The 21,611-nt window shown below is 33.6% G+C and overlaps 1 protein-coding gene across 1 annotated transcript in view; it reads right to left on the bottom strand.

Moving 5' to 3' along the window:
- Positions 1-21,611, bottom strand: part of LOC114339971 (uncharacterized) — a 1,137,809-nt gene that overhangs the window by 729,429 nt on the left and 386,769 nt on the right. Inside the window, exon 4 of the mRNA XM_050651968.1 lies at positions 4,271-4,303. The gene's annotated coding sequence lies outside the window, so the exon portion shown is untranslated. The remainder of the gene's footprint in view (positions 1-4,270; positions 4,304-21,611) is intronic.

Here is a 21,611-nt window from a genome sequence, read left to right as displayed (position 1 = left end):
ATAAGTTTGTGTCACCCTGTCAATACGGACGACCCTGTATATTTGAAAATATTTTTAAATTATGGTACTATGTGTGCCCCAACTTTTACCTAAATAACTTTTTTTCGTATCTCTCACGACAAACGAGTAATTGGACTTTGTCACACTAATGCCCCACCCTGTATATAGAGTAGATAAGTTAAGTCACGATTTATTTGTTTTCACACCATATTTGTTTTCATATAAAAGTATTTTACATATGTTTTATTTGACTATGTTTTTGTTTTAGCTATCTTTCTTTTAGTATTTCTATTTTTTGTATATTTTTGGTTCCCATAAGGTAACCAGTGACTCACAATATTTTATTTTTTTATTTGACATCCTTACTTTGATTTTCTTATTATATTTATTTCTACGCTAATAAGTGTATACTAACAACATCCCTTAAAAATCCACCCCACATCTCTTCCGATTCTGAGCTACTGAGCCCATGTCCTTCATTGTGTAACATCCTCTAATATGACATATCAACATCACGTCAAATTCTATACCCCTTTTCATGTTACACTAATGCTCGACCAATCACAAAAAAAAACAAACAAGCAGATCTCAATATTTCGTTCCACCTACTTTTCCCATCAAAAAATGCTTACTTGGACGTATTCGCAGCTAAGGCCCGTTCTGATATGCGTCAGTAATTCTGCACGTCTAGCTCAGTGGACTAACACAACCACTTATCGGCACTTGGAGACCTTATTTATGACATTTTAGCTCTAACATAAAAATTTCCCAGTCTTTCTGTCTCAAAAAGTCATTAAATCCTTTTGATACCTAGCCAAAGATAAACAAAACAATATCGGATGATCATATTCACCGCTAAAAATCCTGAGAACCGTACGATCGACAGAATACACATCATGTGAGGAAATAATAATTTATCGACTCAATCACTGTGGGAACGAAAAGAACTCACAGATCCAATTCCACACAAAACGCGGTCCCAACGAATATAACATATAGGATGTAACGAAAGTGTTACAAATGTAGACTGGATCGAAATTCCAAATAACTTTGGCACCGTTACAGTACTAATATATCTGTCTCGCCATTGACTGTTATTGAGACATCTTGCCAATCTATTTGCATTTTGTACTTGATTTCTCATTTTTTTGTCCAGGTCTCCATAGCTTGACAATGTAATTCAAAGGTATTTTATTTCCATTACTTGTGCAATTTCTATTACATTTAGATTACATTACATTTTATTTGCCTAATAAGAATGTTTACATAAGTAGACTGAAAAGGATAAACCAGTGGCTCTCAACCTTTTTGAGTCATGTATCACAAAATTCTTTTTGGTACCACCTCACTGAAAGATCTATCAAGTTAGGTAATCTAATTAACTACAAATGTGCTGGATTTTGGATGTGTTTTTGTATTTTATGTAGTACCGTACATAATGATATATACCACCAGTGGTACATGTACCAGAGATTGAGAACCCGTGGGATACACTATTTGTATACAAATATTGAAATCACATATTCGCCGTGTGCAAGTACTTGGAAGAGATACGAGAAACGATCGTGCGCGAGTAACGGAGAAAGAAAGTTGCAAGGTTACTTTCTTAAATAATTCATATTGTCAATTGAAATTGTCATATGGACATATTTCATACGGTCTGTCATTGAAGAAAATGGGATTTCGCAAATGCTGTGTTATAAATTGTAAAAATACAACAAAAAATTGTCAATTTAGGTTCTATTTCGCGTCAAATTTCGCACCTTTAATACCATCTTTGGGTTATAAGCTTTTATGCGACACTTTTCTTGTCATTCTATCTGTTCTTAAAACGGAGGAGTTGTGTTGACGGATGGATAGATAGATATAGATAATTCAGGATTTTCGCATTGTAAGTTAAAATGGTTGAAAACAATATTACTTTGTATTTTGTTTCCAACGTAACTTTCTGTATAGCTCCTTAACTATAATGTTCTCCCTTCCTTTTTCTTACGATTACGCTTTTGCATTTAAAACCGAAACCTCGTAAAAATTAGTTATTAGTGACTTTTATTGCCATTTACTTCTACTGGGCTGCTAATGAAGATAATATTTTTTAGAAGCCGGACCGGCAACTTTTGGTGTTGCGCGAAAACGGAAAAACACGATGATGCTGTGCTTTAAAGTGCTTTTATGGCAAAAATAGCTTGTTTTTATTATTCTGTGGAGATAATGGCTTTTGCATTAAGTAAATTATCTTGTTTAATTAAAAATGTTGCTAAATAAGCTTTAATGGAAAGATCTTGATTAGCAAAATTATTATACAATACACGGGGTCCCGAATTATTACACACTTGAATTTAGAGGTTTTATTTTTAGATACTATTCGTTAAAAGAATATTGCATTATTTTGAATGAATTTTTGAATAACTGTTTACTTTTTTTTCTGGAAGTCGTCCGTGCGTGATCCCCGGTCACACTGCATCCTTTTGGTTTATTGTACTTTCTTCCATTTGTTCTCATGACAACCGATCTAATATAGAAAGTGCTCTTCAGTTTAAGCTAGTGCCATATACTTTCGGACTTGGTCTGCAGTCTCCATATACTGCTTGTCTCTTGCGGTTACGCAGTATATGACTGTCTCGGTCTCTTTATTGCATAGAATGCAACTGAGATCTCCATTATATAGTCCTATCGTGTGTAGGTGTCCGTTTACTGGAAAGTGTCCAGTTAGGAAACCTGTTGTGATTTTGAGCTGATTCCTTTTCATTTTGAGCAGCTATTCGGCTCTTTTTGCGCATCCATTTAGGTTTGATGACGTAATCGACTATTTTTTAAATAGGAATAGGGGTCGGTTGCTAGCTCGTTTGAAAGGGTATTCAATTGCCTATTCAGTAATATAAACAACAACATGATTAATTATACAGAGTGTCCAGAAACACTTTTTAATTAAATTAATTGTTTAATTAATAAATCAAAAATTTCTTTTGGACACCTTGTATAAAAAAATGATCTTAATGTTTATAGTACTGTATAGATAATGGAATAACCTTTCAAATGACCTAGCACACGACCCCTATTCTCATTTAACAAAATAGTCGATTACGTCATCACGCCCAGATGAATGACGTCACTAGTACGATATGTCAAAAAAATCGAATAAATTTTGTATTCTACATTTTTTCTAATTCTGTAAATAAAGCAGTTTACAAGGGGGTCAAAATATAGTGAATATCCCTGTGCATTCATTGGGGCCGACCGACCGGCTCTGTCCCGTCATACAGCTGACCAACTATAATAATTTTATTTATATTCAATTTAGAATGTGTGTACTGATTTTCAGCCTTAGTAAATGGATTTAATTATCTTCGTAGGAAAGCAACTTTGATACCCTCTCAGTAACCCCTGTTCTACGTTTCGCTTGATTGACCGCAGTAGGTTTCTCTACACAATCACAGTAATCAACTGTGAAAAATTTAGCTTTAGTAAATTCAAAAAGAATTTTCAGCGCTGCCTCTCCGTCTATATAGGTGTATCTGTGAGCACAAATTCTTTGTGGACTACATACGGATGAGCCGTTCCATTCTGAGTCATGAAGAAGAAGTGTCTGTTTAAGGATAACCTGGAGTGTGTTAGACACTTCTTCTTCTTCTTCTGGTAGAACTACAACCCGCGGTGGGCCTTGGCTGACTGCACAACTCGCTTTCATCTTGAACGGTTGTCCATGATAGTTGGGTCAGTGGGTAGCCCCATTGTTCTTAGATCTGACCATAATATATTGTCTCTCTATCACATTCGTGGGCGTCCTAAGGGCCTCCTTCCTGTGGGGGCTTCCTCCTAGATCAGTTTGACAAGGCGGTTATAAGGGAATCTATGGACATGGCCAGCCCATCTTAGATGCTGAGATTTAATTTCTTGGACTATGTCGCTCACCCTATATATCTGCTTGACTTTAGAATTTGTTCTCATTCGGTATTGGTTGCTATTGGGGTCGTGATAAGGTCCAAAGATTCTTCTTTGGATTTTTCTCTTAAACAGACACGGCCGTAGAGATAATAAAACCAAACAATAACAGTAGAATACAGCTGCTTGCTACATTTTTTATGAGAGTGTACCATACTGGCTAGATACTATATTAAACTTAACTTTAGAAAGGATTATAAGTGCTTTGGATGTAATAATTGAATATAAATAAATACTTGGTAGTTAATTTTGCAGTATATAGTAGTAATAAATATATCTAGTGAAACAAATGTTGAGAATTAAGACTAAGTAGTAAGTAGATACTTACACAAATAGATTTTCAGTGTAGATTTTTGTTATTCTGAAACAAATAAAGATCAGTTAGAAAAGGATTATTTATTTTTATTAGGTGTCGTTATGTATTCAAACGTAAATGATTACACACTAACAATTACACAAGAACATATGTTCTTCATCGGTGGATGTATTTGCAATGTTCCTAATCCTGATTACATTACTAAGCTGTCATTAAATTGGTAAAAATTGAACAAATCATCAAGTTAGTAGTTTTCACTAACTTGACAGTTGTTGACCTGTTACCAACTCTTCAAAATGTATCCTTAAGATCAAGACTATTTTTTTCTATAAAATTTTACGATATTTTACGACTATTTTGCTAGTAGGGCATACGTTGAATCAATACCTTTGTTTCTATTGTTCTAGGTGTCACAAGTCCATCTAGAAAATTACTTCTTCTTTAAAATCTTACATAATGGCTAAAATATTAATTTCATTTTTTGTTAACTTTCCAATTAATTAAAAAACAAAAATTAATTGTGTATTCTTGAGAAGCAAACACTTTACTCCGATTTTCAATTAATTTATCCTGCAGGACGTTGCTTCCAAAAAGTAACATCAAAGCTACCTAAAGTAAAGAGGGATATAGGATAATTTAATTTCCTTTTGCGGAAATTTGCTAAATTGTATTGAAAGGGTTAGTGCAGAAGCACTGCTCGGAAATAAGTGTATTAAAAATTGTATTGGAGGGGACTTCTGGCTTTTAATAAACCTGTATTTAATTAACAAATTAGTCATCATGATATATAAAACCATAAAACATCGAAGAAATTATTATGAAATATCGATGTAATTAACGACCTTCGTATGAAGACCTTAACTTAATGAGCGTTGAATATGTTCCCAGGTTTTTAGAAAATGGTTTATATTACAATTAAACAAAACTCAAACTTAAGAATAAGCCATAGCTTAACCTTAGATTCCTGAGGTTAAAATAGGTTGATTTAAGTTATCTTACCTTAGTACAAAAGTTGATAAAAAGCGAAATACAGGGTGTCAAATTTAAACTTTTATTTTATTTATTTTTGAATATTTCCTGACAGGCATGGGACAACAACACGAAATTTGGTGAGTGGCGCTGGTATTGTACACCCTACTAAATAATGTTAAACAAACGTTTCTGGCTACTACCAGAGGCGTACGACTGGGGAACGTGAATGGTTGACCCTTCCCAAATTCTTCGCCATTGCCGAAATTGCTATTTTTGTGCAATTTCTTGATTGTCCAATACTTTATATGTAAAAAACATACTCTTTATTCGTAACGATTAAGCCATTAGTTTTCGAGATATTTGAAGCTAAAAACGAAGGAGCATAATACATTAATCAAAATGAGTGTGCCTTTTCAATTTTATTCATTTCATTTCATTTCAAATATCTCGGAAACTAATGACTTGATCGTTACAAATGAAGGGTATATTATTTGCACAGAAAGTGTTAAAGAATCTAAAAATTATGCTAAATATCAGTTTAATCAGTGGCGTAGAATTTGGGAAGGGTCAACCATTCCATTTACCCTGTCGTTCGCCTCTGGTCGTAGCCAGAAACGATTATTTAACATAATTTAGTAGGGTGTACAGTGCCTACACTTTCTGCCAAGTATCACATTGATATGTCAAATTATTTTAAAGTATTCTTTTTTTTAATAATTTATTCTTTATTTAAAACTTTAAGAAGTATGTGTGCCCGGTACTATAAAACTATTTAACATATCCTTATAGTACTTTGCAGAAAGTGTAGGTACTGTACAACCTACTAAACTATGTTAAATAATCGTTTGTGTTTAATACCATACAACAAGGGGTATACAACATACAACAAGGGAAAGTGAATGGTTGACCCTTCCCAAATTCTACTCCACTGATGTAACTGCTATTTTAGCATAATTTTTAGCTTCTCCAATACTTTCTATGCAAATAATATCCTCTTCATTCGTAAGGATAAAGTCATTAGTTGTCGAGATATATGAAGTTAAAAATGAAAAGGCACACTTATTTTGATTAATATATTATGCTCCTTCGTTTTAGCTTCAAATATCTCGAAAACTAATGGCTATATCGTTACGAATGAAGAGTATGTTATTTACATAGAAAGTATTGGAGAATCAAAAAATTGCACTAAAATAGAAACTCCGCCAGTGGCGTAGAATTTGGGAAGGGTCAATCATTCACGATCACACGTCGTACGCCTCTGGTAGTAGCCAGAACCGTTTGTTTTAACATTATTTAGTAGCTATTTTGGCTATTCTTGCATCGGGCTCCCGTTTCTCTTTTCCACTTTCATCAAATATTACACCCAGGTATTCAAAGCTGTCAATCCTTTTAAAACTATAGCTTTTAACACCTCTACAGACCTCACACTTAAGTCTTCTTTTTTTTTCCTTCTTTCCCTCCCATAATCTCATTGTATTCAGTTTTGTCTTCATTTAGCTACAATCCGAATATCTGTGCTTTTTCAATAATTTTCTTCAAAATTATTCTTAATTTTTTTGCGTTTCCTGTTAGGATCCTTATAGATCTGGATCCCGCGTATGAAAAAAAAGTTGATTAATAGCAAGCTTAAAATTTGTTAATAGCGTAAGGGTGTCTAGTCAGATAAACTTTGATATATGGGAACCCTGGAACAGGGGCAGTTTTAATTGTGGAACAGCTTAAAAATTTTGAACGGTCATACCACGAAAACGGCACATTTATTTTGTCCGACAGAACAGATTTAAACTCTTCGAACAGAGATTAAACTCTCATGCAAAAATCAGACTGCTATTTATCACTTGTCATAATTCCTATCATTTGACATGTTCTACATGTTCTACTCATTAAAACGCCCATTTGGTGATAAATAGCACTCTGATTTTTACATGAGAGTTTAATCTCTGTTCGGAGAGTTTAAGTCTGTTCTGTCGGACAAAATATAAGTGCCGTTTTCGTGGTCTGACCGTTCCAAATTTTTAACCTGTTCCACAATTAAAACTTCCCCTGTTGCAGTGTTCCCATATATCAAAGTTTGTCCGACTAGACACCCTTAAGCTATTAACAAAGTTTCAGCTTGCTATTAATAAACTTTTTTTTCATACGCGGGATCCAGACTATCAGCAAATGCCCAGCACTGGTGCTCATTTTTCATGACTGTTTCTTCCACCTTCGTGTAGTTTTTTCTGATTAGAGTTTTTAACACTAATTTGAATAATGTGGTGGATAAAGGATCTCCCCATCTCAAGCCTTCTCCAACCGTAAATTGATCCGAAATGTGAACGTGCCAAGCAATCACAGATAGAGTTGTTAAGTGTTATTTTTGCTAGCCTGATCAATTTTTTTGGTATACCCAAATGTTCCATTTCTCGATACATTTTGAATCTATCGACTCTATAACTCGCTTGTCTGAAATCCACAAACAAAACATGCAGAGGAACTTTACCTTCCTAAAAATTGTCTGTATCTCCTTTCCTTTCTAAAGCCGACCTAATACTCATGTATAATTCTTTCCGTATAGCTATTTAGTATATTTCTCAATATTCTTGCTAAAGTTTTGTATACATACAATATCTAGCAAGGCACACCTCTAGAGTAGTCATACTTCAGCTTGTCTTCTTTTTGAAGTTATACTTCTTTACGATCGAGAGTGAAATTTTATAATACCGGGCACGTGCGCACACAGACAGTATATAGTTCGTTGCTAATCTTTCAAGATATGTATGTATCAGCGCTGTCAGAGCAAATAAGTCATTAAAAGCATATATTAGTGAGCAATATTTTTACGTTTTCGAAAATTTTGGGAGGAGGTCTACCGATTTCCCCCAAATTTTAGTATGTTGTTGTCCTACAAGAAAAAGGCTCTCTGAATTTTTTCAGATTTTTTTGAGCCCAGGCGGTTATTTTGTGAGCCTTAAAAAAACCAAAAAATAACAATTTTAACACTTTTTGAAGAATTATTTTCAAGGGTACCTCTTCACAGAAAATGATTTTGAAAACGTCATACTTTATCTACTGATGTCTTACTTTTAACTTGAATTTTTTCAACTCTTGTCAAACGTCAAGGCGCCATTTTGGTAAAAATCATTTAGCAAAAATGACCATATTCAAACAGCTATAAAAGAGCTTTTAAGTAACGCAGCAATACTTAGGGAGTAACTAGTCGAAAGATCTAAAAAACGTCTACAATTTTGTTTTGTAAAGTTTTTTTCGTGCTTCACAATTTTTCAAGCTACGGTTGTTTAAAAAGTGCTCTTTTTACAAAAAACGCGTATTTTCGCATTTTCAAAGAGGTGCAACTTTTTTCTGCCAACTTCGAATTGCACAAAAAATTTTTTGACGGTAGTTTTTAAGATATATTATAAGCTTCTAAGGAAATTTCTTTGGCTATTTGCTTTTTGATCCTTCGACTGAACCTCTAAAATAGATTTAATTCTAAAATAGGCGAAAATTTGTATTTTCGAGGCTTGGAAACTTATATAAGTAAGTTATCATTTTTGAGGTTGACAAGTGCCTAAATTGAAGATTAAATATTCAGTTTTAATATTCTGGTAAAAAATGGAGGCCTATTTTAATACAGAGCGTTGTTTATTAATTGTTAATTATTCGCGTCTCCTCGTATATTAAGCCGCCGCTCCCATTCTCATTATAATAAATAATTAAAAAACAACGGCCTATATTAAAACAAGGCCATATTTCTCACCAGAATCTTAAAATTAAGTATTTAAACTTCAATTTAGGCAGTTAGCAACCTAAAAAGTTGCAATGTACATTATGAATTTTCAAGCCTAGAAAATGCGTATTTTCGCATTTTTCAGTTTTACACTACTTTTAACTCGAAAACTATCAACTTTAGAGAAAAATGAGAAGAGACCTTTTTTGTTTAGAATGATCCAAAAAACCTAAGAAAATATTTTCCGGAGCCAAAAGCAGTGATTAATTTTTTCATACAGGAACGGCCTCACAATATCCACAGAGAACGGCAGTTCTCACCAGTGGCGCACAACACCCCTACAAGCGACACTATATATACACGAAATTTTCGATTTTCTAAACCTGACTGAATTGAAAATTGGGCCACATCCCATCTTAAAGAATAGGAAAAGACTCGTCCATCCATATGTCATATCTCCATTTTGGTCCAAGGGTGTGGATTTTACGGCCCTTCCCATTTAGAGTCTGTTTTTCGTTCTCGTCCCCAAAACTCCCAAAAATTTCAAAAACTTAAGCCCGACCTTTGCGGCTTCTGATAGCACAGATCATTACCTTTCCAACGCATGTTTAATTTTGAAAATCGGTTATACCATTCAAAAGTTATCGAGCTCAGAAGTATGACTCAATTTTTATTTAAAAAAGGGAAAATGTTTGTGGATATGTATGTATGTATGTATGTATGTATGTATGTATGTATGTATGTATGTATGTATGTGTGTGGAAAAGTTACACCGATCTGAATTTTTTTTTCTGTGTTTCAAGAGGGTGTGAGGGCCGATTCAGAACCGGTCTAATTTTTGACTTCTGACTACCGGTAAGCCAGCTAGAGGACTAGATAGATACAAAATAGCATATTTTTTGGGCGTATATATCTTGGGTTCAAGGAGAGACAGGAAAACCGCAAATACACCAAATTAATAGGGATGAGTTAAGATTTCAAACGGTGCTTAAGCGATCAACCTGAGACATACACACTGCTCACCATAGCCGAAAAACTGAAAAATTAAACGTTGAAAATTTTGGTTTTTCGACAATTACTCAAAATTTCAACCTACGAATTGCGCCAATAACTGAGCGTTTGTAGGAGGACTCAGGACGCGTCTAACGGTGTATATCTCATATCTGGGAAAATTCGAATTTTTTAGTTATAGGCTTCATAAGTATAATCAAATCTATTTCTTATGGGAAAAACCGTTTTTCAAGCTCAATAATTCCTGTAATACGTTCAGTTATCATACTTGATCTTGGATGCATCAGATAATACTTGTCAATACGTTTTAAACTCATATTTAGTGATCAACATCAGTTCAGCCGTTCAGAAGTTATAGAGCTCCAAAAGTATAATTAGTCCAGGAACTGAAACTTTTCACTTCGCAATTTTTACAGAATGGATCGATTTGCTTGAAAATTTGAGAATAAGTAGTGGAGAGTCTAAGGATCAAAATCTGTATGATTCCGAAAGACGCTTTTACCATGGGGTGGTTGCCACCCCGTCTCGAGGGTGGAAATTTTTTATTATATTTTGACCGCAAATGTTGGTAAAAACATTAATTGTAAGCAAAAAATGTTTTATATTTTTTTGATAAAATTAATAGTTTTCGATTTATTGGTTATCGAAATTTAGTTTATATCGAAAAAATCAATGTTATTAATCAATCATGGTTTATGTACCTGTAGTGGTTACGATGCTAGTTTGATTGGGCAATCCGAGTTCATTTGCCGGCCATAATTACATAATTATTAGGATGGCTGGGATATGAACTCGGATTGTCTTATCACTGGTGTCGTAAGTTCTAGATCATTTGGGAGAGATTGCGACCAAGGTTCTCGTTCTCAAAACTACCAAAAATTTCAAAAATATTAGTTCGACCTTTGCGGCTTCTGCTAGTACTGATCATTACCTTTCCAACGCACATCTAATTTTGAAAATTACCAGAGAACGACAGTTCTCGCCAATGGCGCACAACCCCTACATGCGACACTATATATTATATACACGAGAGACCTTTTTTGTTTAGAATGATCCAAAAAACCTAAGAAAATATTTTCCGGAGCCAAAAGCAGTGATTAATTTTTTCATACAGGAACGGCCTCACAATATCCACAGAGAACGGCAGTTCTCACCAGTGGCGCACAACACCCCTACAAGCGACACTATATATACACGAAATTTTCGATTTTCTAAACCTGACTGAATTGAAAATTGGGCCACATCCCATCTTAAAGAATAGGAAAAGACTCGTCCATCCATATGTCATATCTCCATTTTGGTCCAAGGGTGTGGATTTTACGGCCCTTCCCATTTAGAGTCTGTTTTTCGTTCTCGTCCCCAAAACTCCCAAAAATTTCAAAAACTTAAGCCCGACCTTTGCGGCTTCTGATAGCACAGATCATTACCTTTCCAACGCATGTTTAATTTTGAAAATCGGTTATACCATTCAAAAGTTATCGAGCTCAGAAGTATGACTCAATTTTTATTTAAAAAAGGGAAAATGTTTGTGGATATGTATGTATGTATGTATGTATGTATGTATGTATGTATGTATGTATGTATGTGTGTGGAAAAGTTACACCGATCTGAATTTTTTTTTCTGTGTTTCAAGAGGGTGTGAGGGCCGATTCAGAACCGGTCTAATTTTTGACTTCTGACTACCGGTAAGCCAGCTAGAGGACTAGATAGATACAAAATAGCATATTTTTTGGGCGTATATATCTTGGGTTCAAGGAGAGACAGGAAAACCGCAAATACACCAAATTAATAGGGATGAGTTAAGATTTCAAACGGTGCTTAAGCGATCAACCTGAGACATACACACTGCTCACCATAGCCGAAAAACTGAAAAATTAAACGTTGAAAATTTTGGTTTTTCGACAATTACTCAAAATTTCAACCTACGAATTGCGCCAATAACTGAGCGTTTGTAGGAGGACTCAGGACGCGTCTAACGGTGTATATCTCATATCTGGGAAAATTCGAATTTTTTAGTTATAGGCTTCATAAGTATAATCAAATCTATTTCTTATGGGAAAAACCGTTTTTCAAGCTCAATAATTCCTGTAATACGTTCAGTTATCATACTTGATCTTGGATGCATCAGATAATACTTGTCAATACGTTTTAAACTCATATTTAGTGATCAACATCAGTTCAGCCGTTCAGAAGTTATAGAGCTCCAAAAGTATAATTAGTCCAGGAACTGAAACTTTTCACTTCGCAATTTTTACAGAATGGATCGATTTGCTTGAAAATTTGAGAATAAGTAGTGGAGAGTCTAAGGATCAAAATCTGTATGATTCCGAAAGACGCTTTTACCATGGGGTGGTTGCCACCCCGTCTCGAGGGTGGAAATTTTTTATTATATTTTGACCGCAAATGTTGGTAAAAACATTAATTGTAAGCAAAAAATGTTTTATATTTTTTTGATAAAATTAATAGTTTTCGATTTATTGGTTATCGAAATTTAGTTTATATCGAAAAAATCAATGTTATTAATCAATCATGGTTTATGTACCTGTAGTGGTTACGATGCTAGTTTGATTGGGCAATCCGAGTTCATTTGCCGGCCATAATTACATAATTATTAGGATGGCTGGGATATGAACTCGGATTGTCTTATCACTGGTGTCGTAAGTTCTAGATCATTTGGGAGAGATTGCGACCAAGGTTCTCGTTCTCAAAACTACCAAAAATTTCAAAAATATTAGTTCGACCTTTGCGGCTTCTGCTAGTACTGATCATTACCTTTCCAACGCACATCTAATTTTGAAAATTACCAGAGAACGACAGTTCTCGCCAGTGGCGCACAACCCCTACATGCGACACTATATATTATATACACGAAATTTTCGATTTTCTAAACCTGACTGAATTGAAAATTGAGCCAAATCCCATCTTAAAGTTTAGGAAAAGACTCCTAGATCCATATATTACTTCTTCATTTTGGTCCAAGGCTGTGGATTTTACGGCTTTTCCTATTTAGGGTCTGTTTTTCGTTCTCGTCCCCAAAACTCCCAAAAATTTCAAAAACTTAAGTTCGGCCTTTATGGCTTCTGATAGCATAGATCATGACCTTTCCAACGCATGTTTAATTTTGAAAATCGGTTATACCGTTTAAAAGTTAGCGAGCTCAGAATTAGAACTCAATTTTTATTTAAAAAGGGGAAAATATTTGTGGATATGTACATATGTATGTATGTATGTATGTATGTATGTATGTATGTATGTATGTATGTGGAAAAGTTACACCGATCTGAATTGTTTTTCTGTGTTTCAAGAGGGTGTGAGGGCCGATTCAGAACCGGTGTAATTTTTGACTTCTGACTACCCGTAAGCCAGCTATAGGGCTAGGTAGATACAAAATGGCAAATTTTTTGGGCGTATATATCTTAGGTTCAAGGAGAGACAGGAAAATCGCAAATAAACCACATCAATAGGGTTGAGTTAGGTTTTCAAACGTTGCCTAAGCGATCAAGCTCAGACGTACACACGGCTCAGTATAGCCAAAAAATTGAAAAACTAAACTTTGAAAATTTTGGTTTTTCGACAATTACTCAAAATTTCAACCTACGAATTGCGCCAATAACTGAGCGTTTGTAGGAGGACTCAGGACGCGTCTAACGGTGTATATCTCATATCTGGGAAAATTCGAATTTTTTAGTTATAGGCTTCATAAGTATAATCAAATCTATTTCTTATGGGAAAAACCGTTTTTCAAGCTCAATAATTCCTGTAATACGTTCAGTTATCATACTTGATCTTGGATGCATCAGATAATACTTGTCAATACGTTTTAAACTCATATTTAGTGATCAACATCAGTTCAGCCGTTCAGAAGTTATAGAGCTCCAAAAGTATAATTAGTCCAGGAACTGAAACTTTTCACTTCGCAATTTTTACAGAATGGATCGATTTGCTTGAAAATTTGAGAATAAGTAGTGGAGAGTCTAAGGATCAAAATCTGTATGATTCCGAAAGACGCTTTTACCATGGGGTGGTTGCCACCCCGTCTCGAGGGTGGAAATTTTTTATTATATTTTGACCGCAAATGTTGGTAAAAACATTAATTGTAAGCAAAAAATGTTTTATATTTTTTTGATAAAATTAATAGTTTTCGATTTATTGGTTATCGAAATTTAGTTTATATCGAAAAAATCAATGTTATTAATCAATCATGGTTTATGTACCTGTAGTGGTTACGATGCTAGTTTGATTGGGCAATCCGAGTTCATTTGCCGGCCATAATTACATAATTATTAGGATGGCTGGGATATGAACTCGGATTGTCTTATCACTGGTGTCGTAAGTTCTAGATCATTTGGGAGAGATTGCGACCAAGGTTCTCGTTCTCAAAACTACCAAAAATTTCAAAAATATTAGTTCGACCTTTGCGGCTTCTGCTAGTACTGATCATTACCTTTCCAACGCACATCTAATTTTGAAAATTACCAGAGAACGACAGTTCTCGCCAGTGGCGCACAACCCCTACATGCGACACTATATATTATATACACGAAATTTTCGATTTTCTAAACCTGACTGAATTGAAAATTGAGCCAAATCCCATCTTAAAGTTTAGGAAAAGACTCCTAGATCCATATATTACTTCTTCATTTTGGTCCAAGGCTGTGGATTTTACGGCTTTTCCTATTTAGGGTCTGTTTTTCGTTCTCGTCCCCAAAACTCCCAAAAATTTCAAAAACTTAAGTTCGGCCTTTATGGCTTCTGATAGCATAGATCATGACCTTTCCAACGCATGTTTAATTTTGAAAATCGGTTATACCGTTTAAAAGTTAGCGAGCTCAGAATTAGAACTCAATTTTTATTTAAAAAGGGGAAAATATTTGTGGATATGTACATATGTATGTATGTATGTATGTATGTATGTATGTATGTATGTATGTATGTGGAAAAGTTACACCGATCTGAATTGTTTTTCTGTGTTTCAAGAGGGTGTGAGGGCCGATTCAGAACCGGTGTAATTTTTGACTTCTGACTACCCGTAAGCCAGCTATAGGGCTAGGTAGATACAAAATGGCAAATTTTTTGGGCGTATATATCTTAGGTTCAAGGAGAGACAGGAAAATCGCAAATAAACCACATCAATAGGGTTGAGTTAGGTTTTCAAACGTTGCCTAAGCGATCAAGCTCAGACGTACACACGGCTCAGTATAGCCAAAAAATTGAAAAACTAAACTTTGAAAATTTTGGTTTTTCGACAATTACTCAAAATTTCAACCTACGAATTGCGCCAATAACTGAGCGTTTGTAGAAGGACTCTAGGCTAATCTAACGTTGTTTACCTCATATCCGGGAAAATTAGAAATTTTAAGTTATACGCTTCATAAGTATGATCAAATCTATTTCCTATGGGGAAAAACAGTTCAAGCTCAATAATTTCTGTAACAACTTTAGTTTTCATACTTCAACTCAGATGCATCAGATACTACTTGTCAATACGTTTCAAACTCATGTTTAGTGATCAAAATCGGTTAAGCCGTTTAGAAGTCTTAAGTTAGAAATGTATAATCCAATTAACTATTATTACCTAAATGGTTTATGTAGTTGTAGTGGTTACGACGCTAAATTTGATCTGTAACGGATAATCTGAGTTCATTTACCGGCCATCCCAATATTTTTATTTATTCTATTTCGACTAGAAAAAAAATCTAGTATACATTCGATGGTAACTAGATCATTTGGGAGATAATGCGACAAAGGTGACCATTTATAAAGCTTGACGTGTAATCGAGAAAAATTGCATTCAACTTCATACATTTAATTTGTATATAACTTGAAAAACTCCTGATACAAGAATAAAAAACCGCTAAACGCCGTAAAAATGAGTGGCGCATACAATATTCCAGCTACAAAAGATCTGATATGAAAATTACGTGGCGCGAAAATGTATTTTCATTTTGATGCCAAACAAAATTCTAGTTTTATTTTAAAAGATTTTTCCATAATATTTGCTAAATTTGAAGTAAACGCGCCACAAAAGAGTAAATTTGATACAGTTTGAATTTTGAAACTCTTTTGTGGCGCGTTTACTTCAATTTTAGCAAATATTATGGAAAAATCTTTTAAAATAAAACTAGAATTTTGTTTTGCATCAAAATGAAAATACATTTTCGCGCCACGTAATTTTCATATCAGATCTTTTGTAGCTGGAATATTGTATGCGCCACTCATTTTTACGGCGTTTGGCGGTTTTTTATTCTTGTCAACTATACATTCACTTTAATTAAATCTTAAAATTGTCATAACTTTGCTTTCGTAAACTTGTTTGTTGTTTTCTACTTTCATAATTCATGATGTATGGAGGGGATAAATAGCCCCTGCTTTAGCGGGGTAGGTCAACAGGTTAAGGTATATTAGCTCACAAAGGTATCAAAATTCGCGATTTTTTAGAGGTTCAGATGAAGGATTTAAAAGCAAATAGCCAAATAAATTCCTTTGGAAGCTTATAATATATGTTAAAAACTACCGTCAAAAAAATTTTTGTGCGATTCGAAGTTGGCAGAAAAAAGTTGCACCTCTTTGAAAATGCGAAAATACGCGTTTATTGTAAAAAGAGCACTTTTTAAACGACCGTAACTTAAAAAGTTGTGAAGCACGAAAATAACTTTAAAAAACAAAATTATAGACGTTGTTTTTTAGATCTTTCGACTAGTTACTACCTAAGTATAGCTGCGTTACTTAAAAGCTGTTTTATAGCTGTTTGAATATGGTCATTTTGGCTACAAGGTGGGTCTATTTTAATTTTTACCAAAATGGTGCCTTGACGTTTGGCAAGAGTTGAAAAAATTCAGGTTAAAAGTAGACATCAGTAAATAAAGTATGACGTTTTTAAAATCATTTTCTGTGAAGAGAAACCCTTGAAAAAAATTCTTCAAAAAGTGTTAAAATTGTTATTTTTTGGTTTTTTTAAGGCTCACAAAATGGCCGCCTGAGCTCAAAAAAATCTGAAAAAATTCAGAGAGCTTTTTTCTTGTAGGACAACAACATACTAAAATTTGGGGGAAATCGGTAGACCTCCCCCCAAAATTTTCGAAAAAGTAAAAATATTGCTCTAGTATTTTTAGTAAATGTATTATTTATTATAATTTTTGTGTCTTTGGATTTGTCTTCCTCGGGAATAAGATATTTTATAATAATAGTAAGTCTATTTAAAGTATATTTGTATACTTCACTTGGTCTATTAAATTTGTCAGTATGTATGAGCAATCTTGAAACCTGTCAAAGCGAAGGGAATATGGCTTAGTGGGTGAGCGTGTGACCGAAGATCGATAGGTCCCGGGTTCAAATCCCGGACGATTCATATTCTTTTTTTTATAGTGTTTGGTATCGTTTTAATAAAAATTTTTAAAGGTGGTAGATAAGAAAGTTAGTTTAATATTTAAATAAAATACAAATAACCTGTTAAGTATATTTATTTCTTTGAAATTATATAATAGAAGTATAACTTCTTACTTGCCTACAAAGTGCACACACATTCTTTTTATACAGCGGGTGTATACGGGCCGGGTATATACGGGCCTCATAGCAATCCGTTGGCACCATTTTATTTTCCAATACTTGCACTATTAGTTAATATTGTTCGTCCGCTGTAACTGTTCTCATGCGTTACGATTCATTTTCGAACAAATTAAGTCAAAACATAAAGTTAAATGTACAGTATTTCTCATGATCATCTTTCAGTGCGTCACAGTTTTTTCGATTTCTTTCTAACGCATTAAATTGTATGTGACAGAAAAAAGGCACGTCGGTGATTACATTTCGTCGCTGACATTTTTATAACATTTATTCTAGTTATTCTAGTTGTCGATAGATGGCGCCATAATAAAAAATAATTCTTTTAATTAGATAATAATATTACAAATATAATCTGTATAATTTATAAGACTATACAAATCACAGAAAATACCATTTTATAAATGCAAGAAACACTTTTGATTTGTTTTTATTCCAAATTGAAAATAAAATGTGACAACTGTCACATTTAACTAAAATGTCATGTTAGAATAAATGTCATAAAAATGTGTATTATCGCGGACTTACCCTTTTTCCTATCATTTGTTACACACTGAAAAATGATCATGAGAAATACTGTACGCCAATGTGTGTAGTAGGTATACAGTGATGAAAACATAATACATTGTGAAACAAAAAGAGATGAAACTAATGGAGGTGGAAATGATCGTTATAAACGTATAAATTAACATTACATTACATAATTTCCCACCTTTAGACGTCTGTGACAGGAATATTTTATAAAATTATACTGTCACAGTGACAGCTGTCATACTCTTATGATACGTCTAAAGGTGGGAAACTAAGTAATGTAATATTAATTTATACGTTTATAACGATCATTTCCATCTCCACTAGTTTCATCTCTTTTTGTTTCGCAATGTATTATGTTTTTCATCTCTTGCGCTATTTTGCCGATTACTAGCGCGCTCATCACTGTACAGCATAGAGTATACAAAATGTATATACACATCGACGTTAGTTTCACTTTATGTTTTGACTCAATTTGTTTGAAAATGAATCGTGACCTATGGGAAGAGATCTAGCGGACGAAAAATATACTTTTCCCTGCAGTTGATTTCCACCAAAGTTGATCATTTCTATGTATATATATGTCATTTTTCCCAGGACTTGTGTTAGTTTTCATTTTTTTTTATTGCTGTCACTAGCTTCTTCTCTGTAGGCTACCTTTCAACTATCTCATCTTCTCCAACTGCCTAGATGTCTACTGCTTTGTTCTCCACCTCGCCATTTAATAATTCTTCGAAATATTTTTTCCACTTCGTCATTATTTTTACCAGATCGCTAATTAAATATCCGTCTTTGCCTTTCATATAATTAAGGCTTTGGTAATATTTTCCCATCTTTACTACTGGTAATTATTCGGGTCATGATAGGGTCCAAAAATATTCTTCTATGATTTTGCTCTCAAACATGAGAGTTTTATTTCAATCGCTTTTGTCGGAATAAAACTCTGATGTTTGAGAGCAAAATCCCAGAAGAATATTTGGACCCTATCATGACCCGAATAATTACCAGCAGTAAAGATGCTAAAATATTACCAAAGCCATAATTATATGAAAAGCAAAGACGGATATTTAGTTAGCGATCTGGTAGAAATAATGACGAAGTGGAAAAAAATTTCGAAGAATTATTAAATGGCGAGGTGAAGAACAAAGCAGTAGACATCTAGGCAGTTGGAGAAGATGAGATAGTTGAAAGGTAGCCTACAGAGGAGAAGCTAGTGACAGCAATAAAAAAAAATGAAAACTAAGCACTGGGCTAATAACTCTTTTATACAGGTATCTTGATTTATAAGGTTCATTTTAGGATCAAGGGTTTAATAGTGTTTTGGACGCTATACATACATAGGTTTACTACGAGAGTTCTCCATTTTGTTAATTAATTAGATCTTATGTTGTATGTACTATTTCTTTTTACTTATTCTTTGGCTTGTTCTTTTATGACAGTGTGGTTTAACCCGGGATTCTTGGTACCCTCTGTCTTTCCAATTTGAAGGCTCTTACCTTCGGTTTTAAAGCTATTTTGTGGTCCTTGTGTTTCGATTTTTCTTCATTGGGGTGAGGGAGTAGTAGCAATTAAAACACATTTGACAGATTTTTTGAGAGTTTGGATCGAAGAATATTTTACTTCAGTTACTATCCTAATTTTATTAATGATTTTTGATTTAATCAATCGTTGGGTCAGAATAACAAGGTTCTATCTCTAATTTTTGTCTAAACTGAGATTTTTATGTAACTTGGTTTTATTTTACTTATGTTCTTCACTTTAATATGATACTAGCACCGACATCTATTAACAGGTTGCTGAAATACGTAAGTTACAAGGTTCTTTCTGAGATAACTTTAAATCTTAATAAGTTAACAAGGTTCTAACTGACACAAAAAACACTCAGCTAAGTACACAAGGTTCTATCTGCAAGAACTAAAAGTGTTTATAAGTTATAGTCGTTTCGCTAAACTCAGACACAAATGGCTAGTTATTTTAATAAGTAATTTTGCCAATTTGGTAAAACTGACAAAAAAATAATTACTAATTGGTTAATAGTTACTAAATAGTTAGTAATATTGCCAATTTTGGCAAATTGGTCACAAACAAAAAATTACCTACTAAAATCACTAGCCAGTTGTGTCTGAGTTTAGCGAACCGACTATAACAATAAAACTTTATTAAATAACTTCAAGTTGTTTTATTATATAATAATTGTTAAAACAGTGTATATGTGGAAGATAAACCTTTATTAAATAAGTTTAAATCATTTCTCAAATCAGAACTCATTTGTAATAACTATTGAATTAACCTTTTACGGTTAATAAAAATTTATTATTTTTTTTTTTAATTTACATTCTTAACACAAACAGGTGGCGGTAATAATAAAATAAATGCATAACTTAGAAACCTTAAACAGTCATAACTAAAGTTTAAATGGCACCTGAGGCAGATAGAACTTTGTTATTCCAATGCAACGAAATTTGAAATTAAAAAAACAATTATTAATGAATTAATAGTCAGTACTGTTTTTCTCTGTTTTCAAGAAAAGCATTTACGCTTTGTGTATTCAAGCAATAGGATTGTACTAATTTCATGGATATGCCGTTCAATAGTTGATGTATAGTAATCTAGCTTTTTAAGATACTCATGAGAAGTTTTCTCTTTCAAATTGCTCCTCCAACCACACCTCATAAATAATGTATGCGAATGGTTTATGTACGTAGTAATAAATGATGAATATAGGTATATTGTTTACAATCTTTCCTATGCATATTATTGGAGCTTTAAATGCAAAACCAATATCCCTAAATTAACAATGATCCTAAAATATTCTCTGCAAATGAAAGATTAATATTATTGTTAATAATTCAAAGTTTTCTATATTTTAAAGGTATTGGTCGACCACGGCATGATACTATTCATTATGAAATGCATTAAATTCTGTACTCTGGGAGTAGTAATACCTTCTTGTCCAAAATGAGAATTGAATATCTCTGTAAACAGTCGCTGCAATTAATTGAATACTAGTTCGATAGTTGAATGTAGAGAGGGGTTATTCGTAGCTTCATATTAAACATTGAAATTTCTGGAACGGTATACTTATTTGTTTAGATCTTGACTATCTCGGATGATTGAGATCATTTAGAGAGACGTATTTTTCAATAATTAGAAGTAATAACCAATAAAGTCTTTACGTTTAGCCAGCCACACTCTTTTCTCCATACAACGTTAATCAAAACAATTTTCAGAATTAACTTTAGTCAGATTCAGTGAGCACAATTTTAAAAATGAGATCCTTCTGTGCAGGTACGAAGGAAGAACAGGTGAGTATATTCCAAAATCTAGATAAAACTAATAAGTTTTAGAGAATAATGAGAATATTAGCTCCCTGCTTATTTAATAATATCAAAAAACAAGTGGAAAATTAACCAGACTCCAAGGCTAGAAGTTTTTCAAGGATTAGATCGCTCAAATGTAGCTTCCTCACTATAAACAATATGAGAAACAATAAAGAGCTCTACCTAACCCGTAGTAGTATCATTATGTCTAGTGTTAGTTTATTATTTATTTGTATTTTACTATACGCAC

Source organism: Diabrotica virgifera, chromosome 5 (assembly GCF_917563875.1).
Source record: "Diabrotica virgifera virgifera chromosome 5, PGI_DIABVI_V3a".
Taxonomy (NCBI): Eukaryota; Metazoa; Arthropoda; class Insecta; order Coleoptera; family Chrysomelidae; genus Diabrotica; species Diabrotica virgifera.
Note: the sequence above shows the minus strand (reverse complement) of the source record. Positions and strands in the feature narration are given on the sequence as shown.